Source organism: Microcebus murinus, chromosome 14 (assembly GCF_040939455.1).
Source record: "Microcebus murinus isolate Inina chromosome 14, M.murinus_Inina_mat1.0, whole genome shotgun sequence".
Lineage (NCBI taxonomy): Eukaryota > Metazoa > Chordata > Mammalia > Primates > Cheirogaleidae > Microcebus > Microcebus murinus.
The window spans coordinates 4,091,976-4,107,166 of NC_134117.1; the positions used below are offsets into that span (position 1 = coordinate 4,091,976).

Here is a 15,191-nt window from a genome sequence, read left to right on the forward strand (position 1 = left end):
ACCATTACCCTCTCTGGGCCTCTACCTCCTCCTGTCTAGAAGGGCCTGTTGCTGTTCTCACCGCATATCGCTGCTGCGGGCATGAACCAAGGCAACCCATGAAAGGTGTTTAGAACCAGACCTGGCACACAGCAAGTGCTCAGCCAACACCAGTGATCACTGGCGTTGTCATAGCTATTGTTCTATTTACTGCCACAAATCCCCACTGAAAACAGGGGGCGAGGGGAGCACTGACCGTCTCCACGGTGGCTTTGTGCGTCCACGGACTCTATGGCCCGGGCAGTTCTCAGGTGTGAATTTTTAAGATGGCAGTAGGTCACACCAAAAGTGCCAGGGACATCACCCTGGTGGCACAACCCTGCCACCTGCACAGACGGAAGGAGGGGCCCTGCTGTGCGCAGCGCAGGTGTTCACGTTGCCCTTTCCATGCCAGGTGTGAGGGCGGCTCCTGCCGGGCTGGACCACGGCCCCTCTTGGAAGAGCAGCAGCCCTGGGGCTCCCGGGGGAGCCGTCTGCCTTCCAGAGTCACACACACCTGCCGGTCCCGAGGGAGCCGGCTCCACCCCAGCCCGCCAGGAGGACGAGGGGCTGACGCCCGGCGGTCAGAATAGGCAGGCGCTGGTCACTGCGCCGTGCAAGCTCTGGGGACAGGCCAACTGCCCGAGCCTGGCTCGTCAGAGCCAAGGAGACTCACTTCCAGGTCGACCCACATTCCCCTCTGGGTGTGTCAGCAGGAAGGCCCTCTCCTGCCCTCGGAGGACAGGATGTGACGCTGCGGCTCCGAGCCCATCAGAGGAGGCCAGGGCCTCGGGGCCACGTCTGGGATCCTGCTGCTCCTGAGCTTGCAGTTCCGAGAGCTAAAGGGGCCCATGAACTTGAGTGAACTTGAGTCGTGTTTCTATCTCTTACATCCCTAAGGTCCCTGACTTAAACGCCCGACCCCCGCCAGTACCTGCGGCGACCTCACACACACCTTCATTTGCAAGGAGGCCCCAGGAGAGGCCAGGAAAGGCCGTGAAAGAAGCGGCTTCGCCACAGACTCAGGTGCAGGGACTACAGCAGAGCCTCCCGTCGGTGGCAGTCTGAACCGGCTACAGCAAACTCAGCCTTGGGGGCTGGCCCCTCTGTCCCGCTGCTGGGGCTCTGCCACCCCTGAGCGTTGGTGCAGCAGAGGCGAGGGCTGTGCTCACGCGGGCTGCAGCACGCCCGCCAGCTCTCTGGGAACTTGCACCTGGCTGGGGCTGGGGAGCAACGCGGATCCTCGGCCAGACTCAAAGCAGGGCAGGAAGAGGCTTCTCCTGTTAGGTGGGCCCCTCATCCTTTGGGGTCTGCCCCTTCCCCGTGGGGCCCGAGTGGCTCTTCTCACGGAGGCTTTCTGTCCTTAACAAATGCCTGTGGGCTCCGGGTGACCACACGCCAACTGCTTCCCTTGCTCACTGCGCTTACCATCAGCTAAGCCCACTAGGTTCAAACAGAGGACCAGTTCCTACCCGACACCACTCCAGCCGAGCAGCCACCCCCGGGGGACACGGCCACACTCCCTGCCTGCCGGGGCCAACGATGGACACAGCACGCGGAGCCTGGCTGCTCCCGTCCCCAAGCTGCCAAGCCACGAAAGGCAGCTTTGCCTCCTTAAAGCACTTACAACTCACTACTACACAGAAAAGGAAAAAATCCTTTGCTAAGTGAAATAACCAGAATTGACGTCACCGATTTCGGCTCAGCACTGCCCATTCATTCAGGATGTGCATTTTAATACAACAAATAATAAATCATCCGTTAAACAAAAGCATGCTACTCGTAAGGCACATGCACACGCCGCCGCCTTCTCAGATACCTCCTGGAAGTAATTTGCCAGGCGGAAACCGCACCCCAAGGACGAGACTGAGTGTTACCGAGGCCGGGCAGGCGAGAGACGGACGTGAAGCAATAAAGGAACCGCTTCTCGCCCCCAGGCCCTGCTCAAGGTTGCCACACGCTTCTGTCTAAACAGACAAACAACCTGGGCTTTCCTCTCCTGGAAGCAGAAGAGGGGCCCCGTTTCCTGAGGCCCAGCAACACTAACAGCGCTTCAGACCTGGGAGCGGGGAACCAGGGACCAGTCCACGGGGTACAGCACAGAACAGGGAAGGACACACAGCCCCCCCAGCCTCTGGGGCAGGCAGCCTGGCCCCAGGCAAGTCTGCCTTCCCCATCTGCAGCGGACTTCGGGCCCCGCTTCTAAACGGGGGAGCTCAAACCTCTCGCCAGGCTTCTCGAATATATAACATCTAAAGCACAAGGATAGATTTGGTTTTTGATTTGGTTTTTGGTTTGGTTTGGTTTTAATTTGATTTGGTTTTTGGTAAATTGAAAGACTTGTACAGAAAATATATTTCTAGTTATATTAAAACATATGAGGAAAGTTGTTGAGAAAATAACTGGGAATGCATAGAAGCGTTTTCTTTTTAAATTTGAAAATAAGGGCCGGTTCTTCAGTGCGCAATGAACTCAATGCCCTGACCACGGCAGTTGAGCCAGATCTGGGTGTCAGTCCTAGGCACTGCCCTGCAGGGAGGCAATGCCAGATAGAACATGCATCATTAACGCCACTGTGGCCATCGCTATTGTTTCTGACCACCGTGAGTTTTGAGATGTTTTACAACTTCCTCAAGGGAAGATAATTTTTGCATTTCCCAGTCAGGCCAGTTCTTTGCAATTTTGCAAAAAGTCTCTTTCATGTTCCTTGAGAAGTCCGCATCTATACTCAGCAACCGTCAAAAGCTCTTCCTCACGGGCAGCCTCCTCCTTCGAGATTGCTATCATTGTGTGTCTTTCCTCCGATTCTGCCAGAGTGACAACTGCCAGGGTGCTGGGGTTGCCCAATGCCATCAGACCACCGCTGAGACTCAGGCTGGCTTGCAAAACCAGCCATGATTCGTTTAGCCTTTTCCCCGAGGTGCTGTTTCTACCCCGTCAGTAATCTGCATGGCTTCCATGTAGACTGTCTCCATGTTAAAAGGAAACTTAAAATGTGGTGCTCCGAGCTTGACTGAAGTCTTCAGACAAGGGTCATGGTTGCCAGAGAGAGAGAGAGAGGGTGAGTCCAGGTTTGTCCCTATCAGAGGCTAAAGGTCACCACCCGGAGCTCCAGGAGGCCATCCCACCGGCTTTGCAAGTGGGAGCACAGAGACCTCACCCCTCCCGTGAGCTGACTCCTCTGATGATAATAGCCACCATCAAATGATTCATTCTGTGCCATTTTATTAGGAATATTGTCTAATCTCCAGGAAAGCACATTGTAACCCAATTTTTACTAAAAAGAAAGATGGACAGTTAGCGCAGTGAAGCACAAACATTGTCTCCACCAGTTTCATGCTGAAAACCTCTCTCCACCCCCACCCCGAGTTGGACAGACCCTCCCCAGTGGAATCAGCTGCCCGTATTTCCTAAGCTCCCCCCTCAGGCGCCCCACTCTCAGCTCACAGCCCGGCTCTTCACCATCCCTCAAGCCTGCGTCTGGTCCAGTCGCCCTGGCCCCAAACCGCAGGGCTTGGATGTCGCCCTCGTCCTCTCACCTGCATGATCACATCATCTACAAACCCATCCCGCTGACTCGGCCTCCCCCAGCTACCTGTGCACATCTGGCACACAAGGAGCAGGAGGTCCTTTCTCAACCTCACAGCTGGGTGTGCCGCTGGGCTCTGGGGGCTGGTCCAGGCCACAGGGCCGGGGACACACCTGGAATCCATCAGCCTCGCGTCTGGGGAAAGGCAGTTAGGCAAGACTCCCTGAAAACTGCAAAAAGAACTTTGTACACACATGCATTTTTCTGCAAAACAAATCCATAGTCTTCTTAGATGCTCAAAGGGAGCCGTGATGCAAAACAGGTTAAGAACTGCTGAATCAGACAGAATCCAGGCTCCTTAATCCCAAAGGTTCCCATCTCTGAGGCCTCAGCCCCTCTGTGCCTGGGCTCCCGCTCTACCCAGGCACCTCTGTTCCCCAGGCAGGACCTGCTACTTCTCACTGCTGAGCAAGCATGTGGAATCCCCCATCTGGAATGTTCTAGCCCTGTCAGCTGCCAAGGAAACACCCTAGTAAAACACACGTGTTCTATTTGGTGAAGCCCTTCTAGACCCCCATGCCACAGGCCAACACCCTTACTCTGTCCCGTCCCTGCACCCATCATTACCATTACGTTTAACACGCCCAGGGAATGACGGGTCCTATCTCCCTGTGGACACGGAGCACCCACAGCACACGTGTCATGCCTTTTTTCCCCCACTTCATTGGTAGGCACAATGTACAGGTGTTCCTGTACTTATAATGAGGCTACATCCTGATAAAGCCATTGTAAGTCAAAACTATAATTTGAAAATTCATTCGATACCCAATAGACCCATCATAAAAGTTGAAAAATTATAAATCCAATCATCGTGAGCTGGGAGGTATCCGTATACTGTAGGTACTGAATAAAAGTTTAACACGTCCACTTGTACATTCTGAATGATCTTACAGATGCTTAAACACTACTCACATTTGATGAAAACCAAGAAATATCCTTTGAAAGAATATTGTTGGCTCACTAAGAATAGGCCTAGCTTGGCACAACACAGCACGAAGTTATTAAATTTCTGGTTCTTGCATTTTCACATTACATTGCGCCAGAATTAGGACTCTGCTCAAGGAATTTAAATGGACAGACTGATAACATCTCCAATAGATGACTGAACTTTAGCTGATGTTTGCAACGCTGGCAAAAAGTAATTTATTCAATTACTGATGCCAGTAATAAACTGCTGCTTCTAGCCTAGGGAAGGAAGATGCTGAGTCAACAGCAGTTCAAAATTAAGGACGAGGTTACTGTTTCAGAATATTATTTCATCCAGTACTTAAATGTTTAGTTGTTTATGAAACTAAGGTTACTTTCAGAGTCAGAAAAATCATATGCTGAAAAAAGTGCTAAAAACAAGGAATAATTTTACTAGTAACAATGCAAGTTTTGAGATGATTCGAAATAATGTGGCTGGAAACAGAAGCTTCTATTTGGTTAGTAAACTTCATAGTGCAACTAAGATCGTAAACGGGTTTTATTTTTACATATTTAAGATGCTAAAATATTTTATTCTCTTTGGCAAAGTATTTACATGCTTTCAATACATTAAAGTAAGTACCTTAAGCAACATTTTGTTGGCCCAGATTGAGTTGCTATAAATCCCTGAGTGTATTAATAATAAAAAGCCACAAATATTCTTGCTTTTTATTAATTTATACTGATCTCCACCCCCACCCTCCAAATAATGGCAAGAGAGCCTCTGCTTCACAGATTCAGAGCGTTTGAGTCTATTAGCTCCATGCCCTGGCATAAGGATATGCCACGCGGGTGTGACACTGTCCGGGGTCACGCCCTGGTCCTTATCTCCAGCCCACATGTGCCCAGGACACGGGGCTCACATTCCGGGTTGAAAGGGAATGCACAGGCCTCCTCGGCTGACAAGCGTTGGAAGATAAAAGCCCAGCGTCTAAGAAACTCTCTCCCTGCCCCCTCCCCTCCTGTTTGCAGAGCAGTGGGAAAGTGCACCGAAGAAAGGAAAGATTCGGAAAGAAACACCGACATCTGTAGGAAGTGTTCTGTGCTGAGCGCCAGCCTCTCAGCTGCATCACTGGCAGGTCTCTGCAGTCTCTGCAGGATCAGGAGAATGGGCTGAGCGCTCCATAGGGAGGACGGACCCTGCCTCCGAGAGATGGGCCTGCTCCACGGACCACCCACCCTCAGCGACAGCCCTGCCTTTGACTGCGCTTTGCAACACGTGGACCGGCATGGAATGGCTGAGAGTAGAGCCAGCCCTGGGAAAACTGCTGACCACCAGGCCAGCGTCCTCCAGGTCCCTTCTGAGCCTCTGCCCTCCCATCTTCCTTGTGTCTTCACCCCCAGCCCCCCCAACAGAGAGTGAGTCCACAGCAGGACTCAAACGTCAGCATCCACGGAGGAGACACGGGCCTTCTCACAGGTCTCTTTCCACCCGTGCCGTGTGTCCAACAGCAAAGTGAAAAGCAATGTCCCGTGACAAGACTTGGCACAGGCTGGGGGGTGTGGCAGGGGCAGGGTCGGGAGGGAGCACAGGGCCAGGACATCAGACTGTGTCTGTGGGTGTCCACCTCTGAGGACGTCCCCCTTGACGGGGAGGAGAGAGGAAGCCTGGAGCTTCCCGGAGTTGAACCGGGAACCTGCCAGGACAGGAGCTTCCCCGTGTCGGGGCTGCGCTCAGCAAGTGCGGCCCCGGCCCTCGGGGCACACGAGTGCATGCAGCCGGGCAGTGGGGCCGAGTCTGCGGCAGAGCGCGGCGGACCCATTAAACCCTATTGTACAGACACAGCCAGGGAAACGCCGAGTCCTTTTGGAGGGAGAGACAAAATAAAAAGACTTAGTACAAAGGTCACTTAAAATAATACATTGTAATCAAGTAGCTACGTGATAGGACATTCAAAACTCTCCACTGAGAAGAAAAATGGAACTAATTTTCTCTCTAGTATAAAAACCGGTGACTAATGTTCAGCTGGAAACGTCCAAATGGATTTAAGGACATTAGTAACCCAAAATTATGTCTGCGTTTACAGAATAGAAATTGAGTGGCTCGCCTTGAGGACAAAGTGACCCTGGCCGAGAAGTCAGAGCTCTGATCAGCACAGGCCTCCGATGCAAGTCCAGTGAGCCCTGGCCTCATGTGACACCACTGTCCTGCGGTGAGCATTGGGCCAGGTCCATCTCCTCCACCTCCTCCACCGCCTCCACCTCCTCCACCTCCTCCACCTCCTCCACCTCCTCCACCGCCTCCACCTCCTCCACCTCCTCCACCTCCTCCACCCCCCCCACGGCAACTCCTCTGGGAGCATCACTGTCCCCACTACCCTCGCCTCCCCCAGAGCCTGAGCACCACGGCCCCGATCTGATCCCAGTCCTCCTGCTCCCGAGTCCTTGCTCTGAGCCCAGGCCGTGTCGCCTGCCCATGGAAAACAAAGCCCCGTGGCTCAGACTGGCTGCCGGCATTCAGGCAGAGTGAGATCACCGCTGGGAGAACCCCCTGCACTTGGCATCCTCCGCCCTGTCCTGGACGGGCTTCCCCTTAGTTCTATCACTTCCATCCATTCCTCCACTTCACATGCAACCCTGGGCGAGCTCGGAGCTCCCGGCACTGTGGGGACAGCCGTCCACCCCGGGAGCCCGGGGCAGAGTCACGCACCTGGATGGGGAGCTCACAGCCCAGCACCACTGTCCCACACGAGCCCTTCCACTGGAGCAGGGTTTGTGTCGTGGCATCCCGACCTGGCTCCCTGCAAGTTTTCCTACCAGTTCTTCATTCTTTACCCAATAAACACTAGCATCGAAACACCTGGCCGCAACACTCCATAGGTTTTTAGCACATAACAAAGGATCATTTTGTCTTCAACTGGTTCCCTGCTCCCTGATGGAATTGATACTTGTTTTGAGGGGAAAAGAGATTTCTCCGCCCCTTTCGTGACTTGGTACAATATACATTAGTAAGCTCGATTAATTAAACAGTCTTGATAGCATCTGAAAGATGCTTTAGACATCCTTTAAAACTATTTCATTTGTTCCCTATTTTGTTGGGAACCAATGTAAAAGGTTGTTTGCTTTTCCGGAATATATTGTTAAGAATTTTTATTTCATAAGCTTAATCAACCCCTTTGAAGTATCTGTACAGTTGAAAGAAAGATCTGGGGCGCCCATTTCTGGTGGTGAACCAGGTGCCGTGACAGTTCAAAGTCTGTGGACCACATCAAAACTCCCGAGTGCAACACCTGCAGGGGGCGGGGGGCGTGGTTGGCGTGATTTGGGGAAGAGCAGCTGGGACAGAGAGAAGAAAAGGAAGCTGGCGTGGTAATCCCCAAACAGGGGTCTCCCAGCACACATCTGCCAGCAGTCCCCGCCCCCCGCTGCTCACCTGGGTCTAGGATTAGCAACATTCTACAAAGTCCTAGTACTTCAGGTGCCACTGATGATCTGAAGTCCCAAACATCTAGAATATTTCCCAGCACTCTGCTTTTGCAAAAATAAAAAATTTTTAAAAAGCAAGTAACAAAATAATGACTCTCCAAAATAAACCTTTGATATGTCTGAGGCCAGTAACTAAGATAACAGCACATTAAATGGACCGTGAGCCAATTCTCAGTCTATCTAGGATTGGTATCCAGAGCAGAGAGAGACGCAGCCCAAGTGCTGACCAGAGAAACGGGAGGCAGCCCAGCCTAGACTGGGTATACAGAGAGTAGCCCTTCCTGGACCCACAGTAGGGAGGTGTGAAATCCGGCTGAAGTGCAGGAGCTAGGAGGCGCCCAGAGACAGCCCAGGGCAGCCCTTCTCTTTGAAGGTGAGCAAAGTGAGGTTCTGAGAGTTTCTGAAGAGTCCATAGCTTCATAGCTTCACCTGCTGGTGCTGGTCTAGAAGAGGCTCTCTCACTGCTTCCATACACCTTATTCTAGACCACACTGCTTCTTGGTGCTGGGTTTGGTTCACTTTTGCAATGCCTCACACCCAGCCTGCTTTAATTCGGGCCACGAGCCCAGGTGAATGTGCATAGCAAGTTGCATTTCTGCCTCATCGACCACTCGAACCCTGGAGTCGACAGTGCGTGTTAAAGAACGGATTCATTCATGGTTAAGTGATAACTTTACGGGATCAAAGTACTTAGTCATACAAAATTTACATAATCTTTTAGATTGTCGTGCAAAAAATAAAGTTATCTAGCATGTCACACCATACTGATCTGACCCACCAATCTGGATGGTGCACAAAAGGTATCTATTAATACAGACTTTGGCTTGGTTCATTTATTTGCTCAAACTTTGCTGGTTCTTGATGCATGCACTGCACAGCACTAGGTGTATTAGGGAAATAACAGCTACAGTTTAATGAGTGCCAGCCACGTGCCTTGTGGTTCACATGCACCATCTGTCCTCCCTGCAGCAGCAGGTGAAGTAGACATGACTACTACCGTGCTAACAGAGAACACTGAGGCCTGAATTTTGAGTCGTTTAGCCAAATGACTCAATGACTTTAGATCATCAGCGGCACCTGAAGTGCTAGGGCTTTGTTGAATGTTGCTAATCCTAGACCCAGGTGAGCAGTGGGGGGAGGGGATCTGAGTCCACACCTGAACCCAATGTGCAAGCTCTGACAGACACGCCCACTGTCCCCAAAGCACTGACTGCCTGATGGAGGAGATGAACTATTTGAGCTGGAAATTAAAATAGAGTCCAGAATTTTGTGACAGGCACAAATTACTCCCTGTGGAACCAAGAGTAAGAAAGATTAGTCCTAGGGAGGGGGGCAAGAAGGCCTTAGGGAGTCTAAGGCATTTCAGGTGTGAGGTGGAGCCCCTAAGATGGAGATAAAGAGGAAGGAGATTGAAAGCAGGGCCTGGGCCTGGGATCTGGAAAGCGCAGGGGCTTCCGGAAGGACCAAGCTATTGGTTCTCTAGGAGAAAAGCCAAAAGGAAAACTAGAGATGATCTTAGCACACACAGTTTTGTTTTTTTTTTCTTAGTGATATTCAAATATTAAGAAGGCCAGTCCTAATGGATATATTCATTTCTGGTTTGGCAGCAGAACCTCTATAACTCAAACACTGTAAATGAAAATGATGGATCCAACAAGGGAGTGGAGGGCAGCTTGAATCGTGTTGCCTCGCCGCTCCCAGACCTGCCTCCCGGGCCGGTCATGTGGGTAGAACTGGCCAGGTAACCCCAGGATGGACCGCGCTCATTTTTCCAGGATTCAAGTTCAAGCTATGTCAACAGAGATGTGTGGCTGTCTATCAACCACAGCTGACATCCACTAAAACTACACCCACGCACTCACATCAGCACAGGTTCTCCTAGAAGGTCTCACTTCCTCACTCGTTCACCTGTCCAACAGGTAGGTAGGTACCTGGCTGGGCAGTGAAGAAACAATATTGTCCTCACAGAAACTGCAGCCCAGTGTGTCTTCCTGAAGCAGTGTGGAGGTGGGTGCCATTGGATGGAGAAGACACTGGGCAAGTGTCCGGGGGGGAGGGGGGATTATAAGTGTGACTCTGGCACAATGAGCTGAAGGGCATTTGATAACCCAGGAGAAACGTCAAGTGGGCAGGTGGGCATGAGAACTGCAGAGGGGTGGTCTGGGCTAGAAATATGCCTCTGGCCTGGAGGGAGGGGATTTGGATAAATGGTGGCAACTCTGACTGGGATAATGGGGGTGGAGATGAAGCAAAGTGGGCCAACTGAGGCACGGTTTGGAGGAGAAGCACATTTTGACCAATTGACAACTCTGCTTCTGCCATCACCCCGCCACACCTGCACCTCCTCTCAGGGTCAAGGACTTGCACGCATGTAGCCCTTGCCCGGGGGGAAGACCGCTTTTTAAGCGCAGAGCTCCAGACCTCCTCCAGGTTTCCGTGGATGCTGGGCCCCCCCCGCACAGACGTGAGAAGTGGCCTGTCCGTGTGGCTTGTGGACTTGACCACACTGCTTTATCCTCACTGCCCCCACCACCCAGCACCCGGGGCTCCAAGAAGCATCACAGGGAGGCAATAACTCCCTCATCATCAACTTCCCTCAGCTGCTTTGGCTGGGGGTGATGAGGGACTATGTTATTAAATCTAAAACCATCTGGTTCATGCAACAATCTGGCCTTTTCCAGAGACAAATCTAGCTCCTAGCTCACGTCCACACATGGGAAGTCTGTTGGGGTGAGGAAGGGGGTGGTGCTGATTAGCAGACATCACTAACACCAATAAACAAAAGACCTTATCCCCAAGGTCATGGTCAGGGGCAGGGCCATGCCTGGGGGCAGGGGGGCTGCACCAGGCCCTCTCCCTGGGAGGGTAGCCCCTACTTCTTGGGCCTGTTCCTCTGGCCTTTTGCTCCCAGCCCAAAGGCCTCAAGCCTGAGTTTGGAAAGCCAGGCCCCCAGCCTTGGTCCTACAACGGAGCTCTGCCCCCACCCCAGGGCTGAGAGATCATGGGGGTCAGAGGCCTGCCTCAGCCACAGGCCCCCGCCATGCCAGCCTCTGGCTGAGTGTCCCAGTTTGGGGAAGACACCCCCCCACCCCCACACACAGTTTAAATGGACAGGGGTCTTTACTTTGCAGAGGCAGAACTTCATCCACCTTTGGGACACAAAGACCCCCAGACATCCCGGGTCGAGGGGCATCTGGGGTCAAGAGCAGAGAGGACTGGACATGGACACGGTAATTTTTAGAACATGTGACCATCCTTTGCTGGTTTTCATTCAACTCCGCTACACACTCATTCACTCTAAAATACAAGCACAGATCCATATTCTTTCCTTGAGTTTCAGGGATTGAAACTCTCCGGCAGAGTGGTGGTAACTCAAGACAAATCCCTGTCATAATTCTGCAAGTATAATTGCCTAACCTTTCTGGAAAGGTTTGCCGTGCCTCGAAGGAATTTAGGTCAGGTCCCGCTCGGTCTCCAGCCGGCTTGGCTCAGCCTCGCCATCCTGTGGGTTGCCCCGGCCTTCCCCAGCTGGTCCTGGGAGCGCGCAGCATTGGCACCGCGCAGGCCTCTGGCCCCAGGAGCTCTGCCAGGTCACCGACCCTGCAGATCGGGCCAGTCCGACCTGGCCCGTCCGACCTGGCCCACCTGCCAGGGTCTCCCTGCCGCGTCTCCAGCCGGCAGCACCCTCTTCCTCCTCCCTCCCTGAGAACGCAGGTGGACCCGGCCCCTGGCAGCATACCCGCACCCCGACCCTCCCGGAGTTGACGCCACTTTCTCCAAAGGCTCCGCTCTCAACCCCTGTGCGTGCGCGGCCCCAACACAGCCGCCGGCAGCCTTTCTCTGTCTCGCCGGCTTTCACATTCGTCGCCCTGTCGCCGTCCCCGCGCAGTCGCCACCCGCAGACTCCCCCTATTCTGTTTACCGAGAGGGAGAGTGGGAGCTGCCTGTGGGCTCGCCAAGTTGGGCTGGGGACTCTGGGGAGGGGTCGCACCGCGGGCCGGTAGCCGGGGTGGCGCGGTCCCCAGTCGCCGGTACCGGCGCGCCGCCGGAGCGGCCGGACCCGGTTCGGCACCCGGCACCGGGCGCAGCCCCTCCCTCCCGCGGCGGCCGCCGAGGCCGCGTCCCCGGCCTGCCCCGGCCCCGGGGCGCACGGCCACCCGCCCGCACCCGCGCGCGCTCACCTCGGGGGGGCCGGTCCAGTCGCGCCGATCGCGCCGCCGCGGCGGCTCCGCATCTCCTGGGTGTCGGTCCGCCGCCCTCGGGGGCGTCCAGCGGTCCCCGCCGGGCGCGGAGGAGGGTCGCGGGGACGCGCAGGCAGCGGGGTCCCGGCGCCGCGAGCCCGCTCCTGCCGCCCGCCGTCCGCAGCGGAGCAGGAAATTTGCCCGCTGGCCGGTCCCGCCGCCTCCCGGCTCGGCTCGATCGGCTCCGGCTCCGCGGCGGGGGCGGGGGCCGGCGCTGCGAGGAGCGGGGGCGACGCCTGGTGCCCGGCACGGGGAGCGCACCCAGAGTGCCCGCCCTCTTGGGGTGCGGCCCCGCCCGGCGGGGATGGCCCTGAGGCCCTGGAGCACCCAGGCACCCTGGGAGTCCTCCAGCCCAAGACTCGTGCCCCTTCCAGAAAGCCCTGGCCTGGGCCCTCTGCCTGGCCCCAGGCGCCTATGGAGGGTGTCAAGGTGTGACAGGCATCCTACAACCGGAAGGAAAAGGCAAGGCCTCTCCTATGGGCCTGGGCCCTGTGCACCAGGAAGTGGCCTGGCTGGGGACAGCGCTGGGTCTCACAGCGGAGCAGGGAAGCGCAGGGCACCCCAACCACTTCTGGTTTGAAGAAGCTGGGAGAGGCTGTGAAGTCCCTGGGCGTGGTGGCCTCCTCTGGAAAGAGGGGGTGAGGATGCCGCTTGGGGGGTGTGGAAGGGGGCTTACTTGTCACTGAGGCAACATCTGGCAAAATGAGGTACACACCAAGAGAGGAAGAGGAGCAACATAGGAGAGGTCTGGGCCTGCTGTCCCAGGCGACTTCTTTCCAGGTGATTCATTTAAACTACTAGGGAGGTTTCAGAGAACAGGAAATTGCATTGGAGGAGGAAAAACGACACCTGTGTCTGGTTCTGAACCTTGGTGCCTGCCCTCTGGGGTGGCCAGGGCCCGGCCCTCAGGAGGGATGCTGCCTTCTGTGGTAGGCTTGTGAAGGAACGGTGAGGACGTGGACTTAGGGTGTGTTGCCCACCTGCATTAACTGCTGGCAGCCAACTCTCGGGATGCATGGGGCCTGTTCCAGACAGAGCGACAGACCTTGAGGTCTGCAAAACGGTGGCCCCTCATGGCTAAGCGTCCACAGGTGACCTGCCCCAGTGTAGCTCCCCTCCCCATAGGGCAAAGGGCTGCCAGCTCCACCTCCCCTGCAGGGCCCGGCCCATGCCCTGTGGGGGTGGGGAGGGCCTCCTCAAGCCCAGAGCTTTACACCCCATCCCTGTGTGCGTGACCCGCACCTCTCCTGCCACGGCTGGCCTGTCCTCTGCGTCCCAGCCCTGACTCTCGCTCTTACTCAGTTTCCCCACGGTCAGCCCTGTGCCCACCTCCACTGCCCCCTCCAGTGGCTCTCTAAGTCCACTTCCCATCAGGCTTCTCTGTGCACCTCAAATGCGCCCCTTCTCTCCTCTCACTGCCTCTGCCTCTGCCTCTCAGGTGCCTGCGTGCCCCCAACTTCAGACCCACTCAAGAGGATCCGTTCCTCGCACACCATCGGGTGCCCTTATGAAGTGTAAACCGGTCCTGCCAGGCTCCTGCTTCAAAGCCTCCATTCAGGATAAAACCTGAACTCATGCGAGGCTCTGCCTGACTCCCTGGCTGCTCTGCGCCCCTCACCCCTGTTTGCTCTGCTCCCACCCGGCTCCTTTGCTCCTTCCTCTCAGTGTCAGAGCCAAGCTCCTTCCTGCTCAGGGCACTTCCTGCCTGTGCACCTGGCTGCCTCTTATGGTCATGGCTTCTGAACCATGGCCCTGCACCCCTCTTCCACTGCCACTCTCTTCCACAGCCCCATCAGGGTTTGGGATTGCTTATGGGTTTATTTACTCTCCCGGCTCCACACTGCTCCGTTTTGAGCCCCTGAGGCCACCCCGCTGGCCAGGAGGTGCTCCGTGGGAGGACAGATCCCAGCAGGCAGCAGCAGGCAGCCTTGTGACCCGGGAGCCCAGGGGTGGGCAGCTCCCTCCTGAGCGAGCCCCCAAGGAACAGCCCAGGTTGGGGCGGGGCCAGGTAGCCCTGTGACGTCACCAAGCTTCAGGTTTTCCTGCTGTCACGGCCTGCAGAGCCCGGCTTCTGAAGGCGATAATTTCAAAGCTCTGATGAGCATGGCTGTGCTTGTTAACACGGCAGGGCCGGGGAGGCAGAGACTGTGATCTCCGAAGAAAGAAGCGAGCTGCCGTTGTCGGACATCTGCTGCTGGAGAGCGAACAGCCTTAGGAACAGGATGGGGAGGCAGATGGCTCTCCTCTCCCTGCGATCTCCTCTCTGTTGGACCCCAAAGATTCTTTTAGGGATTAAGCAATATCTCTCAACTTCTTCTAAAGTCTGCAGACATTTGTCGTCGTCACACGCAAGCGTGGGCTGTGTTGATTCCCACACGGAAGCCCCTTCATCCTTCTTTGCCGTCTTCGTCTCGCCCCTCTCTTGGGCTCAAGGCCCCTACTGACGCCAGAGTGAATTCCCCATCCTCATCCTCGTGGGCTCAGCGGAGCTCCCTGCCTCTGGCCGTCCTGAGCAGCTCTCACCACCGTCCTATCCTGGGACCCTTCTCAAGTCCACAGCTTCCTCGTCAGGCTGTCTCAGGCCCGGCCGACACCTGAGTGTCAGCCCCACCGCACCTCGCCGCGTAGCCCCTTCCTCTGAGACGCAGCTCGGGCAGTGTTCCCGTGACTGCGACGTTAACTGTCCTTCCGCGTTTTGTCCCCACCGTACTCCAGGACCCGGCCTTTGGATTTCTCTGCAGAAGCCCAGCTAATGCTGGCCATGCTCAAAGGGCTCAGTAGATGTCAATTAAAATGAAAATGCTGAGGCCAGAAATGCTCCCCAGAAAGGCAAAAAAAAAAAAAAAAGGGCAAAATCAATGTGCGGAAAGCAAAGGAGAATTTGCTTTTAAATGTTACAGAGAAATACTAACATAACGTTACTCAGCTTCAGGAGACAGAAATCAGGTCTT

At 55.1% G+C, this 15,191-nt stretch overlaps 1 protein-coding gene across 3 annotated transcripts in view; it reads right to left on the reverse strand.

The window, feature by feature from the left end:
• Positions 1-12,381, reverse strand: part of PTPRE (protein tyrosine phosphatase receptor type E) — a 144,422-nt gene extending 132,041 nt beyond the window's left edge. For 2 of the 3 annotated variants that reach the window (XM_076009705.1, XM_076009706.1), the window contains exon 1: positions 12,181-12,282. The gene's annotated coding sequence lies outside the window, so the exon portion shown is untranslated. Of the gene's footprint in view, positions 1-12,180 lie in introns of all 3 variants that reach the window. The other variant, XM_020280765.2, reaches the window with a different exon arrangement.
• Positions 12,382-15,191: the final 2,810 nt, after the last annotated feature.